Source organism: Ovis aries, chromosome 2 (genome assembly GCF_016772045.2).
Source record: "Ovis aries strain OAR_USU_Benz2616 breed Rambouillet chromosome 2, ARS-UI_Ramb_v3.0, whole genome shotgun sequence".
NCBI lineage: Eukaryota > Metazoa > Chordata > Mammalia > Artiodactyla > Bovidae > Ovis > Ovis aries.
In genome coordinates this window covers 188,670,176-188,682,653 of record NC_056055.1, presented here as the reverse complement: position 1 = coordinate 188,682,653, position 12,478 = coordinate 188,670,176, and positions in this window count along the sequence as shown.

Below are 12,478 nucleotides of genomic sequence, written 5' to 3'. Positions count from 1 at the left end.
GCTCATTTTTGCTGTAATTGTTGCATCAATTTATACTCCCAAAGCAGTGCACAATCGTTTTCAATACTTGTTATTCCTTTTCTTTTGTTACCATTGCTTCTAACATGTGTGACATGAGAGCTCACAGTTGCTTTGATTTGCATTTCCCTGGTGATTAGTGACGCTGGGCACCTTTTCATGTATCTGTTGGCCATTTGCGTACCTTCTTTAGAATAATGTCTATTTAGATATTTTGTCCATTTTTAATTGCATCTTTTGTTTTTGCTACTGACTTGTGTGAGTTCTTTATATATTTTTTTAATTAGTAAGATGACTTCAAATATTTTTCCCACTCCATAAGGTGTCTTTTTCTTTTTCTTTTAAAAAATCTTTTTACTTTAATAAAGTTATGCTTACTATTATGCTATTGTTGCCTTGGCTTTTGGTATTAAAAAAATATTTCCAAGAAACTTTATTGCTATTTTTTTTCTTTTAGGAGTTTTATGACTTCAGCTGTTAAGTCTTTAATTGATTTTTGACTTGACTTTTGTGTATGGTGAAAGACAAGGTTGCAGTTTCATTCTTTTGCACGTGGCTTTCCAGTTTTCCCAATACCATATACTGAAAAGACAATTGTTTCTTCAGTGTATATTCTTGGCTTCCCTGTCATAGATTAATTGACCATAAATTCCAAATAACTAATAGTATAAATGGAGAAGGAGACATAACAACTGATATGGCATAAATGCAAAGGATCATAAGAGGCTAATCAGTCAGTCAGTTCGGTTGCTCAGTCGTGTCTGACTTTTTGTGACCCCATGGACTGCAAAATGACAGATCTCCCTGTCCATCACCAACTCCTAGAGCTTACTCAAACTCATGTCCATCGAGTCAGTGATGCCATCCAACCATCTCATCCTCTGTCATCACCTCTCCTCCTGCCTTCAATCTCTTCCAACATCAGAGACTTTTCAGATGAGTCAGTCTTTCACATCAGGTGGCCAAAGTATTGGAGTTTCAGCTTCAGCATCAATCCTTCCCATGAATATTCAGGACTAATCTCTTTTAGGATGGACTGGTTGGATCTCCTTGCAGTCCAAGGGACCCTCAAGAGTCTTCTACAATACCACAGTTCAAAAGCATCAATTCTTCAGCACTCAGCTTCCTTTATAGTCCAACTCTCACATCCACACATGACTACTGGAAAAACCATAGCTTTGACCAGATGGACCTTTGTTGGCAAAGTAATGTCTCTTCTTTTTAATATGCTGTCTAGTTTGGTCATAGCTTTCCTTCTAAGGATCAAGTCTCTTTTAATCTCACAGCTGCAGTCACCATCTGCAGTGATTTTGGAGCCCCCAAAAAATAAAGTCTGACACTGTTTCCCCATCTATTTGCCATGAAGTGATGGGACCAGATGCCATGATCTTTGTTTTCTGAATGTTGAACTTTAAGCCAACTTTCTCAGTCTCCTCTTTCACTTTCATCAAGAGGCTCTTTAGTTCCTCTTCACTTTCTGTCATAAGGGTGGTGTCATCTGCATATCTGAGGTTATTGATATTTCTCCCGGCAGTCTTGATTCCAGCTTGTGCTTCATGCGGCCCAACATTTCTCATGATGTACTCTGCATAAAAGTTAAATATACAGCCTTGATGTACTCATTTCCAGATTTGGAACCAGTCTATTGTTCCATGTCCAGTTCTAACTATTGCTTCTTGATCTACATACAGATTTCTCAGGAGGCAGGTCAGGAAGTCTGGTATTCCTATCTCTTTAAGAATTTACCAGTTTGTTGTGATCTACACAGTCAAAGGCTTTGATATAGTCAATAAGGCAGATGTAGATATTTTTCTGGAACTCTCTTGCTTTTTCTATGATCCAATGTATGTTGACAATTGATCTCTGGTTCCTCTGCCTTTTCTAAATCCAACTTGAACATCTGGAATAGACTAACCAACTGCTACTAAATAGCAAGACAAATTATTGCCACCAAAAGACATGAATGAATCTCACAAACATGGTGTTGAAAAAAAGAAGCCAGAAAAAGTGATTGAATATTGTATGCTTCCATTTGTATAAAACTCAAAATGAAAATTTTTTTCTCTGGGTCTAGAAATCAAGATAGTCATTAACGTTTTCAGGAGTAATGACTGGGAAGATGTACTCATGATACTTATTCTATTTTCAATTCATGAATTCTTTGCCTTATACCTTTCTTTGAGTTTCCTGAAAATGTTTTCATACTGTTTTCTTGCTTTCTAAGATGCCCTTGCAAAATCTGCTACTACATGTTTTTTGTAACATGTTCTTCTAGTGTGGGCTTCCACAGATTTAAAAATATAACTTTACATCTGTTCATTCTACTAAAATGTGTTTTATGGTTGACCAACTCTGAAAGAGATGGGAATACCAGCGCACCTGACCTGCCTCTTGAGAAACCTATATGCAAGTCAGGAAGCAACAGTTACAACTGAACATGGAACAACAGTCTGGCTCCAAATAGGGAAAAGAGTACGTCAAGGCTGTATATTGTCACACTGCTTATTTAAATTCTATGCAGAGTACATCATGAGAAATGCTGGGCTGGAGAAGCACAAGCTGGAATCAAGATTGCCAGGAGAAATATCAATAACCTCAAATATGCAGATGACACCACCCTTACGGCAGAAAGTGAAGAGGAACTAAAAAGCCTCTTGATGAAAGTGAAAGACGAGAGTGAAAAAGTTGACTTAAAGCTCAACATTCAGAAAATGAAGATCATGGCATCCGGTCCCATCACTTCATGGGAAATAGATGGGGAAACAGTGGAAACAGTGGAATCAGTGTCAGACTTCATTTTTGGGGCTCCAAAATCACTGCAGATGGTGATTGCAGCCATGACATTTTTTAAAAGACACTCCTTGGAAGAAAAGTTATGACCAACCTAGATAGCATATTGAAAAGCAGAGACATTACTTTGCCATCAAAGGTCCATCCAGTCAATGCTATGGTTTTTCCTGTGGTCATGTATGGATGTGAGAGTTGGACTATGAAGAAAGCTGAGTGCCGAAGAATTGATGCTTTTGAACTGTGGTGTTGGAGAAGACTCTTGAGAGTCCCTTGGACTGCAAGGAGATCCAATCAGTCCATTCTGAAGGAGATCAGCCCTGGGATTTCTTTGGAGGGATTGATGCTTACGCCGAAACTCCAGTACTTTGGCCACCTCATGCAAAGAGTTGACTGATTGGAAAAGATTGATGCTGGGAGGGGTTGGGGGCAGGAGGAGAAGGGGATGACAGAGGATGAGATGGCTAGATGACATCACTGACTCGATGGACGTGAGTCTGAGTGAATTCTGGGAGTTGGTGATGGACAGTGAGGCCTGGCGTGCTGCGATTCATGGAGTTGCAAAGAGTCAGGCATGACTGAGCGACTGAGCTGAACTGACTGATTCTTGGTCCAGTTTTTCAGATAGATATTTGAGCCCTTTAATATGTAAATTATTCTCCCTTTACTTCTAGAGAGCTATTTTTTTTGCAAAAATCTGTAATGATAGTCTGCATATATGTCATTTTACTATTCCAATATTTTATTTCTTTATGTGTGTTGAGTATGCCCCTTTTAACTTTTACTTTAAAAATCTTTATTTTTCCCTTTATATTTTTGCTTTAACGTTTCCAAATATTTTCTTTTATCTTCTCTACCTTAGTTTTTATTTTTAGTTAAACTTATCTTAATTTTAATAACTTGGAATTTCAACCTTCACATCTCAGAAGACCTAGTCCTCTTCTTTTTCTTAGTTCCACCAACTTTTATCCTAAAATTTTCTCCTCTTCTGTTTATTTCTATTCTGATTTTTTTTAATTTCCAAGTTTAGATATTCTGAAATATTTTCAATTAGTTGTTTAATAATTGCATATAATTGCTGTTTTATTATGTTTGGGGCTATTTTAATTGAGAAGAGTATTTTCATCATGAAAACTTTAGCCCTTATATTGCTCATCTTATTCTATTTGTTTTAACAGGTGTTTGAGAATTTGTGTGTGTGTTTGTGTGTGTCTGTTTGTGTGCTGTTGACTGTCTTTTTTTGGGTCACCAATATCCAAGTTGTTTATGAGAACTGGTAAACATATGAGTCAAATTGTCCAGTAGGTCAGCTTTACTGGTACCTCAGCTGGCAAAGAATACATCTGCAGGAGACCTGGATTCAGTCCCTGGGTTGACAAGATCCCCCCGGAGGAGAGCATGGTAACCCACTCCAGTATTCTAGCCTGGAGAATGCCCATGGACAGAGGAGCCTGGCATGCTATGGTCCATGGAGTCACAGAGGTGGATATGACTAAGCACATGAGTCAACTTATTGTTTTCTTAGCCAAAATCCATCCACTATGTTGGAACTGTGGAGTACAGTTTACTTATTTAACTATTTATTTATTAAGAAGAAATGAGGGAATTCATGCTTTTCTATTTTTTTAATAGATATGGACTTTGGAATTTTCATTTTTGTAGTAGATTCATTAATTTGCACCTCATGCTCTCTTTTTTTCTTTCTTGCTAAGCCTGTAGACATAGTTTTCTTGTTTAGTTTGTACCACTTACTCCCAGAATCTCTGCCTCCCAGAGGTCCTGGTACATTTCTCACAATTTCTAAGCCTCAGTAGATCTTGCTCTGACCCATCACATCTCCAAACTGTTTTTAATTATCTTCCCACTCTGCGGATCATGCGTGAGGTTAACAAGATCAGGGCCACATCACAGATACCATGGCGTGATTCTTTTCAATGTAGTCTCATCTCAACGTTCCTCTGGAAGTATTCCAGCCCTGGCTCTAGTAACTTCAGATTATCCCTCAGCCATTTGTAAGTGAATTAAAGTTTGTAGCACTCTGTGTCTTTTAGTTCTGCTTTAGGCATGGGTTATATGCAGTTTTATTTTCTGTCCTTTATATGTTTCAGTTCAGTTCAGTCGCTCAGTCATGTCCGACTCTTTGTGACCCCATGAATTGCAGCAGGCCAGGCCTCCCTGTCCATCACCAACTCCCAGAGTTCACTCAAACTCACTTCCATCGAGTCGATGATGCCATCTAGCCCTCTTATCCTCTGTCTTCCCCTTCTCCTCCTGCCCCCAATCCCTCCCAGCATCAGAGTCTTTTCCAATGAGTCAACTCTTCGCATGAGGTGGCCAAAATACTGGAGTTTCAGCTTTAGCATCATTCCTGCCAAAGAACATCCAGGACAGATCTTTAGAATGGACTGGTTGGATCTCCTTGCAGTCCAAGGGACTCTCAAGAGTCTTCTCCAACACCACAGTTCAAAAGCATCAATTCTTGGGCTCTCAGCTTTCTTCACAGTCCAACTCTCACATTCATACATGACCCCTGGGAAAACCATAGCCTTGACTAGACGGACCTTTGTTAGCAAAGTAATGTTTATATGTTTAGTTTGTACAAAATGTATTAGGAGATTTGGACATAGATAACTGACTTTGAGTGAGGTCTATTAACCCCTCTCACATGTCCAGAGGTCTCATTTTTCTCAGAGTGGTCTGAAATGCCCTTCCCATGCTGACCGTTTCAATTGGGGTAAACAATGGAGAATGTGCTCAGGTTTCAAAGAAACCCTTTGATATTGACATGATACATGCAATAATTCATCATGAACTATCCCCACCTCCTTCCTCTTATAGTATAGTTCATACATATGACAAAATCTTATACTTAAACGCTCAATCTTTAGTCTTATTTTCTACAATGCTATTCAGGTTATTGATTATTTCATTTCTTCTGGGAATTAGCTATTTAATAACACCATTTTTGGAAATTGTTCCAGGTGTTACTTTATTAAGAATCAAGCTCTGAATTCTAAAGCCATCTGTACTTGTTGCACATATTTGTACAATTTGGTATACATTATTGACTGCAATCTAAAGTTTTGATAAACCAAGTATTAAAAGTGAGGCAATGATATATACATGCATGTTATTGACATTTGTAAACATTATGACAAATATTTAAAGAAAACATTATATAATCTTTAAAAATGCTGTAGAGTGTTTTAGTGTATAATAATGTTCTATGTTATTCTATTATTCTTATGAGGACACTGAAGTTGAATATTTAATAAATACTTATTCATGATGACAATTAAGTTAAAGATGAATGCTATTCATTCTTTCCTTATAATATTTCTATACCTGTTAGATATCGTACAAACAAGACATTAATATTCATGAAAGCCAATTAAGAATACATTATTATTTATGCCTTATACTTAGAAACTCAGTGAGATTAAGGATTGTATCAGAACCACACAGCTAGCAAATAGCATTTAAGCCTAAGTCTCCTTGAATCAAAAGCTTTTGGTCTAAACAGGTGCATTATATTCTACTGATTAATGAAAAAGAAGCTTCAGAGTTTAAAAATGCTTTTAATGTGAAATGGGGCTTATCTTAATTTACTGGAAGCAGAATGTATTTGTTTTTCTTTTATTGCTATATTCTGTAAACACATCCTTTGCACTTGTAAATGGACCTCTTGTTACCTGTGAACTGTTCTTCCAAAGCCAAAAATAAATTGAAACTACCTTCAAATCTTAATTGCCTCAGATGTTTAATCTACACAATAAGGCCAATAACCTTGACACACTTCACAGAGCTGCAGAAAGAGAAAGCAAATAAAAGCACACATACAAACACAGTTGTAAAGCTCTTATAAATAAAATACAGCAATATAAGTGCAAAGTAGCAATAATAATTATAATTGCTCCTCAAACACTGGACTTTCACAATGCAGGTGTTGGTAAATATCTCTTTTTGTGAATTCACATTTGTAGTAGAATAGATAATTGTGTTTTCCCTAGTTTAACGTCAACCACCAATTGTATAAGTTGGGGACTAGCTATTTATGACAGTATACATGTTGTTTGAACAAAAATGTTGTTATTTATAAGAAATAAATCTCTAACCCCCCAGACCATACTTAGACAACTTTATATTTCTGCTATTGCTTCAATCTTATGTTCATTGTTCTAAGATTCAAAACTATTCCTTTGAATAAATGAAATTCTCCAGGACCTGGGATCATTTTTGTTTTTCTCTCAATTCCACACAGTCATTCGGGCTACACACTAGGGGTTCTTCACTATTCCTAGATTCCCTGCTGTCCTTTCCATCCTCTGAGCTTTTGTTTGTCTTTCTCCTTCCTAGAATCCTTTTCATGTCATTTTGCTCTCTCATGAAGTTTCTTAGCTGCTGTGCAGTCTTTGGTGATAACATTGCTCTGCCCCTGTAAAGCATTCTATCTCTATTAGAACCCTCAGCAAAGTGTATCTTCTTTGTGGATATTCCTCTTCCCAAAGACTTGAGGGGGAGAGTGCTGCCCTATGGTTGTATCTCTCACAGCAGTGCTCAGTTCAGTGATGTGAGCACAAAGATGTAAGTGCCTAATAATTAAGAGTAACACAGGATGCTAACTTAGGAAGATGTGGGAAGGAATGCTCCTTTCTTTAAATGTGAGGAAATTGAGATGGAATTTTCCCTGGGCCTTTTGACAGAAACCAAAAGAAAAATCAAGAGTCTCATTCTTGATTAAAAAAAAAATAATCTAAGGTGCACAAACAAACACACATTCAGTCTTACACAAAGTGTCAGGTCAGTCTACAATGTAAGTATATAGCATGTGGCTGGGTAAATATCTAATAATACTTTACTGGAATTAAAGTCAATAACCTCTACCCCTTGTACATTCCTACACTTAGAAAGTTAACAAAATATATGCAATTCTACCAATATATAGAAGCTTCCTAGGTGGTGTTAGTGAACCCACATATCAATGCATTAGGTATAAGAGATGTGGGTCCAGTCCCTGGGTTGGGAAGATGCCCTGCAGGAGGGCATGGCAACCCACTCCAGTATTCTTGCCTGGAGAATCCCCATGGACAGGGGAGCCTAGCAGTCTACAGTCCATGGACTCACAAAGAGTCAGACATGTCTGAAGTGACTTAGCATGCACCAACATATAAAAATTCTAGATAACATATTTTAAATATTTAATTTATATATGAGTCTAAATAATTAAAATAGATTTCCTGGTATCAGACAAAAGGAGACTTGAAGACAGCACAGTCAACTTCCATACTAATGTAAAGGAAGTTGGGAATGCATTGGAAATGGGTATTTAACTAAGAAATTAGAGATCTTACAAGGAAAGGAAATTTTGGAGTTAGATACCTGCAAAACAGGGATCTGAAACTGAAATCACAACAAAAGCTGAGACCAAAAAGAGTTGCCCTCTGATGGATCAGGGCCTATGGAGGAGTTCACTGTGCTAGGGAACCACAAGGCAGCTTTTTGCTGCCTCAGGTCACTGCTGGCAAGAGAAATGTCTTTTGGGAAATACAAACTCCGAGTGTATAAAATCAAACTTTGCATTATCCACATGCTTTGGAGCACTCCAACTTGAGATATTATTTTAAAACCTGGACTCAGTCCAGTGATTCTTCAGAGCACCTAGCAGAGGTATTGTACTGTCATGCTGCAGGAACATTTTCTACCAAAGGGAACAGGCCCTGAAGGAGAAACAGAGGTAAATATGACTTTATACCCTTACTCAGAAATTATAGACTAGATGACTAGTGAGAATCATAACATCAGTCTTGAGGCTGAATGCCTTACAAATGTTTTTAATAGTGTAAACCACAATAAAATAAACATATTTGGTATATGGAAATAGAGAATTAAAGGTATGTAAAACATCATGAAAGGGTGGAATATCATGGAAAAATAGGTGGATATATAAAGAAAACAGTAAAATTTGGAAAAAAACAATTATTGAATTTTAAGAATCAATGAGATGTAGAAATCTGAGTGAAAGGCATGCTATTATCTCTATTATTTTTTTTAAGATTTTTTTGATGTGAACCATTTTTAAAGTCTTTATTGAATTTGCTACAATACTATTTCTGTATCATGTTTTGCTTTTATTTGGCTTTGAGTCATGTGAGATCTTAGCTCCTTTACCAAAGTTTGAACCTGCAACCTCCTATATTGGAAAGAAGAGTCTTAACCACTAGACTACCAGGGAAGTCCCTCTATTCTATTCTTTGCAACATCGTGCAAGTCTTTTTTTTTTTTTTCCCCCAAGTATTTTATTTTGTTACTATTATTATTTTGGCTGTGTCTTGCAGCATGTGGTATCCTTGTTCCCCTCCCAAGGATCAAACCCCCACCCCCTGCACTGGAAGCATACTGTCTTAACTACTGGATAGCTAGGGATATCTCTGCAAGTCTCAAATTTAAGTTGTTTCAAAAAAAAAAAAATCAGCGAGAGTTCTGGTTCAAGAAAGAGATGAAGGGAGATTCTGAACCCACAGACACACTGACTCTATAGCTACATATGGAAAAATTTCCTCTGCCATGAACCCTAAAAACTGGTGGAAGGACCTTTTCACATCAGGAAGTGAGTGGGGAAACACGATAAAGCAGGTGAGAAGGCTAAGAGACCATCTTGCTGTAGATCTCAGCAGCAGGGGAGGTAATTAGAAACCTGGGATTTCTCCCTGAAGAGAAAGGGCTCATCCCTCATCAGGCACCCTAACTTTGAAGACCAGCATCTGAAAGGAGAGCCCCTAAAATCTCTGACTTTAAAGGCCAGTGGGGCTCCCATTCATGAGATCCAAGACACTGCGGCAAAAGGAGGAATGTTTCTTAAAGGGCCCAGGCAGGGACTCATCAGGTTCAGAGTCCAGCACAGAGATAACTCTCAGAAAAGCACCCAGACTGTAGGTAAAAGTTTCATTTCCTAATTGTGAGGAATTAGCCGAAGGGGCAGGGGCACCTGTGGTGATAGTCTCCAGGGAACAAAGCTGGCAGGCAGTACCTTCACCCTCTCCTTCATCCTTGAGGAAGTTGCAGGTACCAATCATGTATCCTTACCCCCAACAGGTGCCATTTTTATGATCCAGCTTGTGGGTACTATCTTTAATTTTTTTTTAATTTTTATTTTTCTTTTGTTCTTTTATTTTTTTATTTGCCTTTCTCTCCTAGTTCTTCTTTCCCTTCTATTTTTCTTGTTTCTTTTCTTATATATTTATTGAGTTTTCATACTCCCTTTCTGCCTCCCTCCAGCCAGTGGGAGCCATCCATGCTCTCTTTCAATTGTGTTGAAGCTTCAGGTACTATCTTTTCTTTTTCTCTCCTGCAGGTGCCACTTTTATGTTGCAGCTTGTAGGTACAATCTTTTTTTGTTTTTTAATTTATCTTCCTTTTTTTAAATATTTCTTATTTTCCCCCATTGTCTTTGGCCCAGTATCTCCTGGTGAAGGAAGCACTTACATGTGTCTGGTGTCCTAATTTTTACATCTGGTGACTTGATTTTTTGTGGTCTCCAAGTAAGGGATACTCCTTGATCACCTGTCTCTAGAGAGCAGAGGGGCATATGTTCCTGGGTCCCCTGGGATTGTAATCATCAGAGAGATAGTCTTTAGATGACTTCCACACTTAGGGCACTACACAGATAGTTGACTAAAATACACCACTTGTCCTTCTGGGAAAGACACCTATTTGCTTGTTCAGGGGCTCTGGCCTGTGGGGCAGGTTTTTGGTTTGGCAAATATATAGATGTCTATGTATCTATCTATGTATCTATGTATGTGTATATATGGGACTGGGGGCTTCCCTGGTGGCTCAGAAGTAAAGAATCTGCCTATAATGCAGGAGAGACAAATTTGATCCTTGGATTGGGAAGTTCCCTAGAGAAGAAAATGATGACCCACTCCAATATACTTGCCTGGGAAATTCCATAGACAGAGGAGCCTGGTAGGTTACAGTCCATGGGGTTGCAAAATAGTCAGATGACTTAGTGGCTAAACAGCAACAATAACATGAAAGAGGTAGGAAGGAATGGAGACTAGAGAGTCCAGTGTTTGTGCTTGTCTTCTGCCTCATTCCAGCTCACCAGTAACATAAAGAAAGAAGCTTATTGCCCCTTCTCTGGTGCCCTTATAATGGGATGCTGCCAGAGAACAATTCTGTGTTGCCCGATTCTGGTGGACAGTGGGACTACAGCTCACAGGTCTCCCATGACCCTAACCAACAAAGAAAGAGTTCCAGGCCATAGCAGAGTACTAGGCAACAAAAGAGGAGCTCAGTCCATCTGGAAGGAGGCTTATTAGATTATAGCTTATAATTATAAACAGCCTGAGGGCAGGCTTCTAATTAAACACACATCAGATGACTGTAAACATTTCCGGAGAGTTCAGAGAGTAGGCATTATCTTTTCACTTTCCCTCTGCTGTGCTTCAGAATGCCAGCAATTATCAGAGGGAGCTCATACAATTTAATAGCAATAATAATCCATTTTAAAAATGAGCAAGGATTTCCCTGGCAGTCTAGTACTTGAGACTCCACACTTCCAATGCAGGGGATAGGGGTTCGATCCCTAGTCCAGCAACTAAGATCCTACATTTAGCATGGTGTGCCAGAAAGATAAATAAATAAAATTAGAAAATGGGTAGAGGTTCTGAATATACTTTTTCTTTTCTAAGAAACACATATAGATGGCCCCCAGTTACATAAAAATATGCTCAACATCATCAATCATCAACAAAATGGAAATAAAAACCACAGAATATCACCATATAACTTTTAGATTAGTTATCAGTAAAAAGATAAGAAATAATAAGTTTTGGCAAGGATATGGTGTCAAGGAGATCCTTGTTCACTGTTGTTTGAATATACATTGGTTCAGTCAGTATGGAAACTGTATGAAGGTTCTTCAAAAGATTTAAAATAGAACAGCCACTTGATCATCAGTGTAAGTGAGATTGTACAGTGTGTGTTTCCCCTTTGACTTGTTTCACCCAAGTATTTCATAAGACCCAGGCAATACATGTAATATGTTAAGAAGTATCACATTTAAAAGAATACATCCATGTAGATGATGAATATTAAAAGTCATCATCAGATGCAGGATTATGGGCTTATCCTGGATTTAGCTGACAAAGATAGTAGTTTAAAACAGAGAGTTTTGACATTTTTGGAATCAATTCATTTCAATGCACTGACGTTCATTTCAGTCAGAGGAGCTAAAGGAACTTGGAGGGTAGGAGTAGAATTCCTTCCAAAATTTGGCCACTGATCTTCCTTTTTTAAAATTATTTAGCAGAAGCACATTAGATGATTCAGTCTAACCTGCCTTTTTCTTGGTGTAGAAACAATGGATTTACATGGTTTGACATTCTCCAATGGGCCAGATGCCACTTAAATTCCCAATTGCTCCTGTAAGTATCCAACTTTCAAATTATTCTTAAATGCAAAAATATATCCATCTAAGACCATCTAAACTACAGTTGTCATAAAAAGACTTGATGGTGATGCTTCCAGAAACATTTCTGTTCTAGCTAAATCAACATTGTTATCAACATAGAAAAAATCATTACTGCTCTATGAAATATTTCCATGTTGAAAGTCTCTCAAGTAGGGAAGAATTAGATGTTACAGATCACCAACCATCTTGGAAGACCTC